The following is a 14,013-nucleotide window of genomic DNA, read 5'->3' as shown; positions in this document are numbered from 1 at the left end:
TTATTCAGTTTTTACAATATCGTTATTCAGTATATAATTCCTTTAATTTGTAAAATATACAGACTTTTCAATAGTTTTGATCAGAATCATGGGAAGTACAGGAAATTTAAAATCTATCAGTCTCACAAACCTTCGAACCTCACTAAACTGTCTGAAATAGCTTTGAGCAATCCCATACATTTTAATGTTTATAATTGCATCACTGATTCTATACTGCAGCATCTATGCTTTCAAGCAACTTTACATGAGTAAAAAAAATACATCATGGACTGTCTTTATTTTTAAACCATTCTTGAAATGCAACTGAAGTCACCTGAACATTTTTTAAGTTTTTTGCCTGAGCACCAAACAACAGAAAGAACACTCTGAGGGCAACGGCAAAACGATACAGAAAAGCTACAAAAACCACTGATGGCACAAATCAAAGGCTATACACATGCATGTACAAACACACACTACTGCCACAAATATTAATAACATGCACATACTATTTGCAGTATTCACTGAACTTGGTCACCAGAGCAAATGCCCAGATTGAGGAAGTTTCAAATATATCCAAGATCTGTCAAATATCAGATTTCAGAGTGAGGGAAGAGTTAGGCATATTTAAAAATAGAAACAATGTTCTCTTATTATTTTTTAAAAGTAGGATATCTTATCAAATAAAAGAAAATATGCATTAATACATATACTACAAGTTGTCATTATTTACATTTAAAACCAGCATTCCTGAAAGGATATAATCTGAACTGAATGTAGGAAAATATAGTAGACCCTTCCTAAAACTAATAAAGTATGCATTTCCTCCTCCTGCTTTGTATAAATTGGCTGAAGAAATTAATATAGTTATTTGCAAAAAATTACTGTCCACCACTGCCCTCCCCAATTAATACCTCAAAGATTATGGGAAGCAGATCACACCTGGTCCTGAACCAATTGATACCCCAGGAAATGGATAGGAAGACACAAGTTGCAGGCAGGCAGCATGGATTGAATGAACTAACTCTGAATAATAGTTTCAGCAATTTTATAGAAAGGTATAAAAATCTGACTAGATAACAAAAACATAGCATGCTAGCAACTAAATGAGAATACCCACCAATACTAACCGGAAAGAAAGTACTTGCCACAATGGTTCAAAAACAATCTGGTCCAGTGAAGGCATTGTAGAAAAATGGAAATTAACATGTAATGAAATGGCAGCAATTACCACACTTTTCAGAAACAATTGAAACAGAGGAAAAGATAACAACTCTTCAGAATAAACTATTATTTTTCACCTGGAACAATGCTGCAGGAAGTATTAACCAGGAGCTAGCAATCAGTCATTTGGCATTCCATTTTGAACGAATCTATGCAAACCCCTCAAATATTACACCAAGTAATTTCAACGTGAAATTCATTTTCAGGCTCTAGAAAATCAGTGAACTTCCAGTTGACCAGACTATATGGTGAAGCTTCATGTTGGGATTTTCTCTCATTACATTTGGACTATATTTTATAATAGATTTGTAACTGAACAAATTACCATTTTTTTGTTTCCCAATTAGTCAGATACTTCACTAAGAACTTTTGTATGGTAACCACATTTATCCATAAAGGTTGAGAAGTTGCAACATAGTTAGGCAGAACGATAGTGCAACACACTTAGTATTCTGTATTGAAACAATAATCATCTAAAGCATGCTGAGGTGTAGATCACTGGTTCACTTAGTTAAATTTTCAGTGATATAAATATCTTAGTAGCAGTCAGTGCCCCATATTAAAATACGTTAATTCAATAACTACTTGGGCTCCCGTTTGTTGATTAGAAAAATGCGTCAAGGTGTGGAATGGTCATTCTACAGATGTCACCAGCATGCAGGTACAGACTGAATTCAAATAAAAACTCGTGCTAGCAGAAAGGATAACTGTCGTTAAAAATTGTATTGTTAGAATCTCAGCCAGCACCCATTAAAATTAACAGCTTGGTTTTCCAATAGATAGATCAACTGAAAATGTCTTGCCCTGGATGCGGTTTAAAACCATCATATGTGCACTGTTCAGCATTAGAATATTAGTGCACTGGTGTACATGCTTTCACTTCATGGACTAATAATGCCAGTAACATAACCACAAATGCAAGTTAGATTAACTGCCTTATGGCAAATGGCAAGAGTCTGTTGGTTTAGGAATTAGACCTGAAAGCTCTAAATTCTCTACTAATGTTGGTTTAATTAGGAGCAACTAGTGTCAAAGCAAAGCAGTTATAGTTTTACACAAAATGCTAAACCAATGATAGGTCCAACTCTACTTCAATGAGAACGAGACTTGGGATTCCATGAAACAGTTTCACATTGATATCAGGTATCTACAAGACACTTCATCCACACTGAGCAAACTTGTTTCACCTTCAATGCAAACTACAGCTAAATACCCAAGGATACCAGAGATCCAAGAATTCAAGCCTTTCAACCCAATAAACATGTTTGATGCTAATCTTTTACAGCATTTTTAAACAAATGATAATTGGCACACAAGATCCGAGCTAAGACCTCTGAAAGGCCTACTTGACAAAAATACTGTCAACGGGTAGGTCACTGTGTGGCAGTGGAGAGGTCAAAATCATCATTTCAAACCATTTCTCTGTAAGATAATTCAGGACATAATACCATAATTTCCCAAGGCCTGGGAAGCAATGTGGTCAGGGAGGATCCAAGCAGAGTGGAAAAAAATAAAACTTCAAACAGGGCCCCATGCATCACTGATCCATTTTACTGTCAATTCCACTGCAATGACCTAACCTTGCAAGTGAATACATGGTGCAGATACTTACACCCATTGATGATTCATACAAGTGCAGGTACCAAGTTCTGTACTGACCTACTAAGAAAACACCGAGCAAAGTTGAAGATTAAATCACTACAGAAAATTTGTCAGTAAAGTATTAAGCTAAACGTATCAGACTATTAACTAGTTTTTCTCTTTTCAAGTCTGTTTATTAAACTTCACAACCATCAAACACATGTGAAACCACCACCCTCTAATGACCCCAAGTTCAACTAATCACAACTAATATCCATAATGCATTACACCTTTCATTTGGAACCTGGCAAACATAACCAAGAAGCTAAATTCAATACCAAGACAAAAATCAAACGGACTGTAGCATCGCAAGCCCTAATAAAGTGAAAGTCAATGCATGATTGGAATCATACTTAACAGAGAAAGATGGGTATGATTGTCGGAGGTGAATCATCCCAACAACAGGGTAAGACTCCAGAAGCTCCTTGGAACATTTTCCTGGATCCAGCATTTTTCAGCTACTTCGATGACTTTCCTTCCATCATTATGTAAGAAATGGGGTGTTCACTAATGAATGCCCAACATTTCATTGCATTCACAACTCTTCAGCAAATGAAGCAGCAACTGGTGCCTGAATGTAACAACAACTAGAAAACATTCATTCATGCTTTAACTTGAATCCAAGGGGAACCAATCTTCTTGCGGGCAGATTTACTACAGCTGTTGGGAGTGCTTGAAACTAATATGGCAGGTGGATGGAAACCAATATGATAGAGCTGAGGATAAGCCAGCAGGCTTACAAGTAGATGGGTGTAACATAAATGTAAGGAAGGACGAGTGGATACAGATTGGATACAGATCCAGACAGAGCAAAGAATTAAATTGTACCACAGAAGCAAAACTCAAAAGGGCGAAGAATGCAGGACTGAAGGTGCTGTATTTAAATGTTCATAGTATTCGGAATAAGGCAGGCAAACTTGTGGTGCAATTAGAGATTGGATGATATGACATTGTGGGCATCACTGAGTCGATGCTGAAAGGCGGCAATAGTTGTAATGGGGACTTCAGTATGCAAGGGGATTGTGAAAATCAGGATGGTTTCAGATCAAAAGAGAGGAAACTTGTTGAATGCCTACAAGATGGCTTTTCAGAGCAGCTTGTGCTTGAGCCTACTCAAGGAAAGGCTATCTTAGATTGCGGGTTGTGTGATAACCCAGATCTTATTAGGGAGCTTAACTTAAAAGAACTCTTAGGAGGCAATGATTATAATGTGATTGAATCCATACTGCAATTTGAGAGGGAGAAGCACAACTCAGTATCGCAATGGAATAAAGGGAATTACAGAGGCATGAGAGAGGAGCTTGCCCAGGTGGATTGGAGGAGGATACTGGCAGGGATGACGGCAGAGTAGAGGTGGCTGAACTTTCTGGGAATAATTCACAAGGCTCAGGATTGATATGTCCCACAGAGGAAGAAGTTCACAAATGGCAGGGGTAGGCAACCGTGGCTGACAAAGGACATGCATGAGGGCTAAGGAAAGGGAATACAAGGTAGCAAAAGTGAGTGGGAAGTTAGATGACTGGGAAGCTTTTAAAATCCAACAAAAGGCAACTAAAAAAGCTACAAGGAAAAGATGAAACGAGGGCAGACAAGCCAATAATATAAAGCAGGATACCAAAAGCTTTTTCAGTTATATAAAGAGTAAAAGGGAGGTGAGAGTTGATATTGGACCGCTGGAAAATGATGCTGGTGAGCTAGTAATGGAGGATAAAGAAATGGCAGATTAACTTAATGGGTAATTTGCAACTGTCTTCATTGTGTAAGACACAAGCAGTGTGCCAGACGTCCGTGAGTGTCAGGGGGCAGCAGTGAGTGCCATTATTATTACAAAGAGGAAAAGTGCTATGCAAGCTGTAAGATCCTAAGGTGGATAAGTCACCTGGACCAGATGGACTACATCCCAGAGTTCCGAGAGAGTTTGCTGAAGAGATGATGGATGCATTCGTCATGATCTCTCAAGAATCACTTGATTCTGGCATGGTCCCGGAGGACTGGAAGGTTGCAAATCTCACTCCACTCTTTCAGAAGGGAGGAAGGCAAAAGAGAGGAAATTATAGGCCAAACAGCCTAGCCCTCAGAGGTTGGGAAAGTGTTGGAGTCTATTATTAAGAATGAGGTTTTGAGGTACTTGGAGACTAATGATAAAATAAGTCAAAGTCATCATGGTTTCTGTAAAGTGAAACCTTTCTTGACAAATATGTTAGAGTTCTTCAAGAAAGTAACAAGCAGGGTGGACAAAGGAGAGACAGTGGATGTCATTTACTTGGATTTTCAGAAGGCATTTGATAAAGACTGCTTAACAAGATAAAACCCTATAGTATTATAGGAAAGATACGGGCACGGATAGAGGAATTGCTGACAGGCAAGAGGCAAGTGGGAATAAAAGGGACCTTTTCTGGTTGGCTGCCAATGACTAGTGGTGCTCCTCAGGGGTCAGCATTGGTACCGCTACTTTTTACATTGTCAATGATTTAGATAATGGAATTGACGGCTTTGTGGCAAAGTTTGCAGATGATACGAAGATAGGTGGAGGGGTAGGTAATGCTGAGGATGCAATGCGTTTGCTGCAGGATTTAGACAAATTGGAACAACAGACAAAAAAGTAACAGATGGAAGACAGTGTTAGGAAATGTATGACAATTCATTTTTGGTAAAAGGAACAATAGTGTGGACTATTATCTAAATGGGGAAAAGGTTCAAACATCAGAGGTGCAGAGGAACTTAGTAGTCCTTGTGCAAGACTCCAAGAGGTTAATTTACAGGTTGAGTCTGTGGTAAAGAAGGCAAATGCAATGTTGGTATTTATTTCAAGGGGAATAGAATATAAAAGCAAGGAGATAATGCACTAGTTATAAGACACTAGTCAGGTCGCACAGAGTATTATCTACAGTTCTGGGCCCCATATCTCAGAAAGGATGTGTTGTCATTGGAGAGGGTCCAGAGGAGGTTCACGAGGATGATTCCAGGAATGAATGGGGTTAACATACAAGGAGCTTTTGACAGCTTTGGGCCCGTACTCACTAGAATTTAGAAGAATGTTGGGGGATCTCACTGAAACCTACCAAATGTTGTAAGGTCTAGATAGGGTGGATGTGGAGAGGATGTTCCCTGTGGTGCAGGTATCCAGAACTACAGGGCAGTCTCAAAATTGAGGGGTGATCCTTTAGAACCAAGATAAGGAGGAATTTTTTTTTAGCTAGAAAGTAGTTAATCTGCGGAATGCTCTGCCACAGACTGCAGTGGAGGCCAAGTCTGTGCAAATATTTAAGGCGAAAGTTGATCATTTCCTGATTGGTCAGGGCATCAAAGGATATGGTAAGAAGGTAGGTGTGTGGGCAGGTTTGCTTACAGCAGAAACAGATCTATGGGGGACACCATCGCCCTGGCCCTACACTCATCTCTGGAGCATCTGGACAGTAATGGCACCCATGTTAGACTATTGTTTACAGACTTCAGCTCCACCTTCAATTATAATTATAAGTAAATTTATCACCAAACTTCAGATTCTGGGAGTCAATACCTCCCTCTTCAACTGGATCCTTGAGTTCCTGATCAGTAAGGATAGGCAGCAATGCCTCTAGCACGATTATTCCAAAACATTGATGCTGCATAAGGATGCATCTTTGGTCCCTATTCTACTTCCTGTACATTCTGGCCAGATTCTGTTTTACCCACAAGTTTGCAGATGATACCAGCATACTGGGCTACATCACAAATAACGATGAATCAGAGTACAGAAAAGACTCAGAGAGCTTAGTAATTTTGTTTTGACACCCTATCTGGATGCACAACGGTTTGGTATTACAACTGTTTGCGCACGTGACAGCAAGAAACTGCAGAGAGTTGTTAGCACACCTCAGCACATCGCGGAAGCCAGCCTCCCCTCTATGGACTTTGCCTACACATCTTGCTGCCTCAGTGAAGCAGCCAGCATAACCACGGATCACACCAAACCCAAGCATCATCTCTTCTCCCTTTTTCCACTGGGCAGAACATACAAAAGCCTGAAAGCAAGTACCACCATGCTCAAGGACACCTTCTACCCCACTGTGGTTCCCAGGACCACCCTCGACCTAACTCGTTATGATCTTGCACTTTATTTACCTGCACTGCACTTTATCTGTAGTTGTTACACCTTATTCCACATTGTTTTTGTTTTATCTTGTTCTACCTTATTGCACAGTACAATTTGGGTGTTTCCAAACTGGAAACCATTGATGAATTGGGAGATCCACTCTTTCCTGAAGTCTAGATCCGCAGCATTCAAATCAGGTGACCCCAACCTTTATATATAAAAAAAATCAAGATATGAGCTCCATACAGCTATCAGAGATTCTAAAAGACAGTATTCAATCCAAAATTGAATCTCAGTCCAGCCGTCATCTGTGGCAGTGCTTACATACTATAATGTGTAACAAAACAGGAGTAGGCAGCATCGCTGACAACAGCACATCCCTTCCCGAGGAGCTTAATGTATTCTCTGCAGGCTTTGAACAGAAGGAAATGGAAACGTCACCATCTACCCCGATAGTCTCCAGTGCATGAATCTACAATCACCATTGCAGACGCAAGATCAGTCTTCCAGAGGATGAACCCACAGAAAGCATTGGGCCCGGATGGTATCCCTGGCACACGTCCTTCGAACCTGTGCGGACTGGCTGGCAGGGGGATTTGCAGACATTTTTAACCTCTCCCTTATTCAGACTGTGCTTCCCTCCTGCTCTAAGACCACTATTATCCCAATACTGAAGAAAATCAAGATGCAGTGCCTTAATGACAACTACCCAGCCTTACGTCTACTATCATAAAGTGCTTTGAGGCTGGTCATGGCACACATCAACTACAGCATTCCAGACAACCTCAACACACTGCAATTTGCCTACCATCAAAACAGTCCATGGCAGATGCCATCGTCTTAGCCCTACATTCATCTCTGGAGCATATGGATGATAAAGACAGCAACATCAGACTATTGTTTATTGACTACAGTTCTGCCTTCAATACTTTTATCCAGGCAAACTGATCACCAAACTCTGGACCCTGGAAGTTAATATCCTCCTCTACAAATGGATCCTTGATCAACAAACCACCATTAGTAAGGATAAAGACCAGAGGCTAAAAGTCTATCATGGAGTTGGAGAACTGTCCATGTGTGTGGGTGGGAGAGATGAAAGGGGATTGTTTCGCTGTTGTGTTCTGTGTTGTTCTGCCAAGCATTGTGGTCATGCAGTATTGGCACCAGCCCATCCTTTAGCTGTGTTGATTGTTAACTGTATACTTTGATGTACATATGATAAATAAATCTAATCTAACAACAGCATGTGGAAATTAAATAAATTTTTTGTAAGTTATCAGTTATTTCTTTTCAAGCTACACACATCAAAGTTGCTGGTGAACGCAGCAGGCCAGGCAGCATCTCTAGGAAGAGGTGCAGTCGACGTTTCAGGCCGAGACCCTTCGTCAGGACTAACTGAAGGAAGAGTGAGTAAGAGATTTGAAAGTGTGAGGGGGAGGGGAGATCCAAAATGATAGGAGAAGACAGGAGGGGGAGGGATAGAGCCAAGAGCTGGACAGGTGATTGGCAAAAGGGATACGAGAGGATCATGGGACAGGAGGTCCGGGAAGAAAGACAAGGGGGGGACCCAGAGGATGGGGAAGAGGTATATTCAGAGGGACAGAGGGAGAAAAAGGAGAGTGAGAGAAAGAATGTGTGCATAAAAATAAGTAACAGATGGGGTACGAGGGGGAGGTGGGGCCTTAGCAGAAGTTAGAGAAGTCGATGTTCATGCCATCAGGTTGGAGGCTACCCAGACGGAATATAAGGTGTTGTTCCTCCAAGCTGAGTGTGGCTTCATCTTTACAGTAGAGGAGGCCGTGGATAGACATGTCAGAATGGGAATGGAATGTGGAATTAAAATGTGTGGCCACTGGGAGATCCTACTTTCTCTGGCGGACAGAGCGTAGGTGTCCAGCAAAATGATCTCCCAGCCTGCGTCGGGTCTCGACTATATATAGAAGACCACACCGGGAGCACCAGACACAGTATATCACCCCAGCCGACTCACAGGTGAAGTGTCACCTCACCTGGAAGGACAGTCTGGGGCCCGAATGGTGGTAAGGGAGGAAGTGCAAGGGCATCTGTAGCACTTGTTCCGCTTACAAGGATAAGTGCCAGGAGGGAGATCAGTGAGGAGGGATGGGGGGGGGGGGGGGAACCAATGGACAAGGGAGTCACGTAGGGAGCGATCCCTGCGGAAAGCAGGGGTGGGGGGAGGAAAGATGTGCTTAGTGGTGGGATCCCGTTGGAGGTGGCGGAAGTTACGGAGAATAATATGTTGGACCTGGAGCCTGGTGGGGTGGTAGGAGAGGACCAGGGGAACCCTATTCCTAGTGGGGTAGCGGGAGGATGGAGTGAGAGCAGATGTGCGTGAAATGGGGGAGATGCATTTGAGAGCAGAGTTGATGGTGGAGGAAGGGAAGCCCCTTTCTTTAAAAAAGGAGGACATCTCCCTGTCCTGGAATGAAAAGCCTCATCCTGAGAGCAGATGCGGCAGAGACGGAGGAATTGCAAGGAGGGGATGGTATTTTTGCAAGAGACAGGGTGAGAAGTGGAATAGTCCAGATAGCTGTGAGAGTCAGTAGGCTTATAGTAGACATCAGTAGATAAGCTCTCTCCAGAGATAGAGACAGAAAGATCTAGAAAGGGGAGGGAGGTGTCAGAAATGGACCAGGTAAACTTGAGGGCAGGGTGAAAGTTGGAGACAACTTATCCTTGTAAGCCGAACAAGTGCTACACATGCCCTTACACTTCCTCCCTTACCACCATTCAGGGCCCCAAACACTCCTTCCAGGTGAGGCGACACTTCATCTGTGAGTCGGCTGGGGTGATATACTGCTTCCGGTGCTCCCGATGTGGCCTTCTATATATTGGCAAGACCTGACGCAGACTGGGAGATCGTTTTGCTGAACACCTATGCTCTGTCCACCAGAGAAAGCAGGAATCTCCCAGTGGCCACACATTTTAATTTCACATCCCATTCCCATTCTGATATGTCTATTCACGGCCTCCTCTACTATAAAGATGAAGCCACACTCAGGTTGGAGGAACAACACCTTATATTCCATCTGGGTAGCCTCCAACCTGATGGCATGAACTTTGACTTCTCTAACTTCCGCTAATGCCCCACCTCGTACCCCATCTGTTACTTATTTTTATACACACATTCTTTCTCTCACTCTCCTTTTTCTCCCTCTGTCCCTCTGACTATACCCCTTGCCCATCCTCTGGGTTTTTGCCCCCCTCCCCCTTTCCCTTCTCCCTGGGCCCCCTGTCCCATGATCCTCTCATATCCCTTTTGCCAATCACCTGTCCGGCTCTTGGCTCCATCCCTCCCCCTCCTGTCTTCTCCTATCATTCTGAATCTCCCCGTCCCCCTCTCAAATCTCTTACTAGCTCTTCCTTCAGTTAGTCCTGACAAAGGGTCGCGGCCTGAAACGTCAACTGTACCTCTTCCTAGAGATGCTGCCTGGCCTGCTGCATTCACCAGCAACTTTGATGTGTGTTGCTTGAATTTCCAGCATCTGCAGAATTCCTTGTGTTTGAGTTATTTCTTTTCTTTTTTCCTGCTAATTTCATTATTTGAAGGCATTTGTTTCTTGGTATTTCTTGCCACCAGTAATTCTCACTTCTTGGTCAAATTGCAATTCTCTTAAACAGGAGGCTTAGCATTACTCCATCAAGCATGCAACAACGTCCACAATCCGGTTCCTATTTTCAGTTGGCAACGCTCAAGAACTTGTGTTGCAGCTGCTGGCAAATCTTCCCATTTTTAACACTGCAAGTCCAGAGTTATGCAGCACACCCAACGTCAGCAAGGTTGAGATCAGCCCGGGATCAACATCTGAACCTGTAATGTTGTCATGGTTCAGCAGCTCATTGGTTAATTAAGCTGAGTGAAGAACATGTTAATAATTCATACTCAAAACTATTTTCCTGGCACAGAACAAAACTCAGTCTGAAATATGTTAAAAGTTCAATCACAGCTGAAAGCACAATCTTTGAAGTCAGTACAATCGGCCCTCCTTATCCGCGAGGGATCGGTTCCGGGACCCCTCACGGATACCAAAAAATGCGGATGCTCAAGTCCCTTATTCAACCTGTCTCAATGCGTTGGGCCTTCGGACCCAGCGGAACCCCAGACCTTATTTAACCTGTCTCAGTGCAGTGGACATTAGGACCCGGCGGCATAACTCTGAATCTGCAGTGTTTCTGTTCACGAAAATAATCACGATTTAAAATAAAGTGGAAATAATAAAGCAATCGGAAAGAGGTGAAATTCCATCGGTCACTGGAAAAGTGTTAGGCTATTCGGTCACGATTGAAACAATTTTAAAGGATAAAGTGAAAAAGGCTCTGCCTCGATGAAAGCAACAAATATTACTAAGCAACACAGTGGTTTAATTATTGGGTTTTGGGGTTTTGGATTTTTGATCCTCCACATCAACCCGGCACGGATGGAGAGCGCACTCAGGAGGGATCTGTCCATAAGACCATAAAACAAAGGAGCAGTAGGCCATTCGGCCCATCGAGTCTGCTCTGCCATTTTATCATGAGCTGATCCATTTTATCCTATTTAGTCCCACTGCCCCACCTTCTCACCATAACCTTTGATGCCCTGGCTACTCAGATACCTATCAATCTCTGCCTTAAATACACCCAATGACTTGGCCTCCACTGCTGCCCGTGGCAACAAATTCCATAGATCGAACTCAGGAACTTCCGTTCCCGAGCCTGGCGCTGAAACATACGTTTCTTAGGAGTTTAATATGCACAGAAAGGTGAAATATATACTACATCCTAAGACAAACGTTTAACTAACTGATGCTAAATAATACCGGATGTGCCTGTTCCGACTTACTTTGTAAGAGAACTTCCGTTTTTTTCGATCCTGATCCATGATAACCTACGCACATCCTCCCGTATACTTTAAATCATCTCTAGATTACTTATAATACCTAATACAATGTAAATGCTATGTAAGATATTTGTTATACTGCATACTTTAGGGAATAATGATAAGAAAAAAATGTCTGCACATGTTCGAACAACAAGTGCTGGGAGAGCACTTCCGGGTTTTCTCGATGCGTGGTTGGTTGAATTCACGCATGTGGAACTCGCGGATAAGGAGGGCCCACTATACCTGCAATAAGTCGCACCAATTCAGAACTTTAGAGAAATTCTTATGTTCCTTTTGTAAAAGCAATAAGTAGTTTAGTAATACATTATAAAGGCAGTCAGTGAGAAAATCTGTAAAATAGTTCGCAATCTTCACAAAAACAAAAGCAAAAGTACATTGAAATAATACAATATTTTGAAGGTCTATGTTTAAAAGCAATGCATAATGAAGTCAAAACCACAAAAATCTGTGACAAGATAGTCAGTCTCACTGCAACACTCGGGTAGATGAAAAATCAGCCAAAGCATTTGCTCACTCTTGACTTCCATACATTTCTGATCACACGACAGAAACCTAACATCACCAGCTTTTAAGACTGAAATCCTTACTAGTATTTGTTATCCAGGGTTGAATACCATGGGAGAACTTAGTGCATCATGTGTTCCAAGAGTGGGAAAATTTTAAAGGGTATAAGACAGACAAAAAGATTGATAAATTCAACAGTTGGAATTGAATTTAAGGTGAGCATTTGCAACACTAAGTAAAACATTAATTAAAAACCATTGCTAGAGTGGAGGAGCAACAAGTTTAAAAAAGCAGAACTTGGGAATTGCTAAGTTGAAATGTGTTGCCAATTTCTAAAAGCAGATATCTTGTAAACAACTTCAAAAGATAGTCATGAGTCGGCCATGCTTACGCAAATTGTGGAGACAGAAAAAGTCACAACCAGCAAGGAGAACTATCATTCCCTAAAGGATTACAGTGAATTAGTTACGTTTTTATGGCAAACCAATAGCTTTCTGATACCAGCTTATTTTCAAATGTTTTGTTGTTAAAGGGGTGGATGGGCAGCCAGAAATCGTTATGCCCATTGGTAGAAAAAATTTTGGAGGTCCTGCATATGGGGAGTTATGAAAATGGTTAAAAAGCAGAACGTCAAGAGTGGTTATCCCTGGATTATATCCGAATATAGGGAGAATATGGCAGTTGAATGCATGGCTGAGCTGATACAGGGGTAGGGATTCAGATGTGTGTACCATTGATATCTCATCTGGGGCAGAGTTGACCTGTACAAGGGAAATGGGTGGCAACTAAACTGGAGGAGGATCAATATCCTAGGAGGCAGATTTGCACGAGAGGTCAGGGAAGGTTTAAACTGCAGTGGCAGGGGGTAGTGGGCAGGGATGGGATCCAAAGCAGATGTGAGGCAGATTGGAAGCTGGATGTTGAGAGAGAATTCAGTGGTGGTAGGGTCAGTGGTCGAGACACGCAGCAGCATGGCAGGGAGCTAGGAAAGACTGTTGGATTAAATTACATTTAGTTCAGGCAGATGAACTCAGGACATGGATAGCTCCATTTCTTCAGGATAGCATAGCCATTACAGAAACAAGGCAAAGGGAGGAACAGGACTGGCAGCTAAATGTTCTGGTGCAGGTACTAAAGGTGAGATACATGTGGAGAAGGGGAGGAGGGATTGCTGCATTTCTGATTAAAGAAGATTAAATTACTTAGGGATGATACAGACAGGTTTTATGGGTGAAGCTGAAAAATAAGACAGGTATGATCACCTTGATGGGATTGTACTACAGGACCCCTAAACATACCAAATTAGAGGAAAAAGTATGCAGATTGCAGACGGCTGCAAGAATAATAGTTGTCATAGCAAGGATTTTAACTTTTCTAATATAAACTGAACTGCCTGGTTACTAAGGGTTTAAATAGGCTGGAATACGTTCAATCAGCCCAGGAAAGTTTCCCCAGGCAATATATAGAAGGCACTTCCAGGGAAAGGACATAGCTTGACCAACTCTTGGGAAATGGAGGACAGAACAGGGACTGAGTGACACATCTGGACTAACAACCAGCTTTAAATTTGTTATTGTGAGAGATAGATATTAAGCTCACGTTCCAAACTGCGGCATGGCAAATTTTGATGTATTAGACAGAAATGCAAAAGGCTGATTGGAGTGGACTGATTGCAGGTAACAGATGT

The 14,013-nt window shown here is 42.1% G+C and overlaps 1 protein-coding gene across 1 annotated transcript in view; it reads right to left on the bottom strand.

The window, feature by feature from the left end:
* The window catches only part of rest (RE1-silencing transcription factor), a 48,116-nt gene that overhangs the window by 6,172 nt on the left and 27,931 nt on the right, over positions 1-14,013 (bottom strand). The window lies entirely within an intron of this gene.

This window comes from Mobula birostris, chromosome 17 (genome assembly GCF_030028105.1).
Source record: "Mobula birostris isolate sMobBir1 chromosome 17, sMobBir1.hap1, whole genome shotgun sequence".
NCBI lineage: Eukaryota > Metazoa > Chordata > Chondrichthyes > Myliobatiformes > Myliobatidae > Mobula > Mobula birostris.
This window is presented reverse-complemented; position numbering and strand designations above follow the sequence as displayed.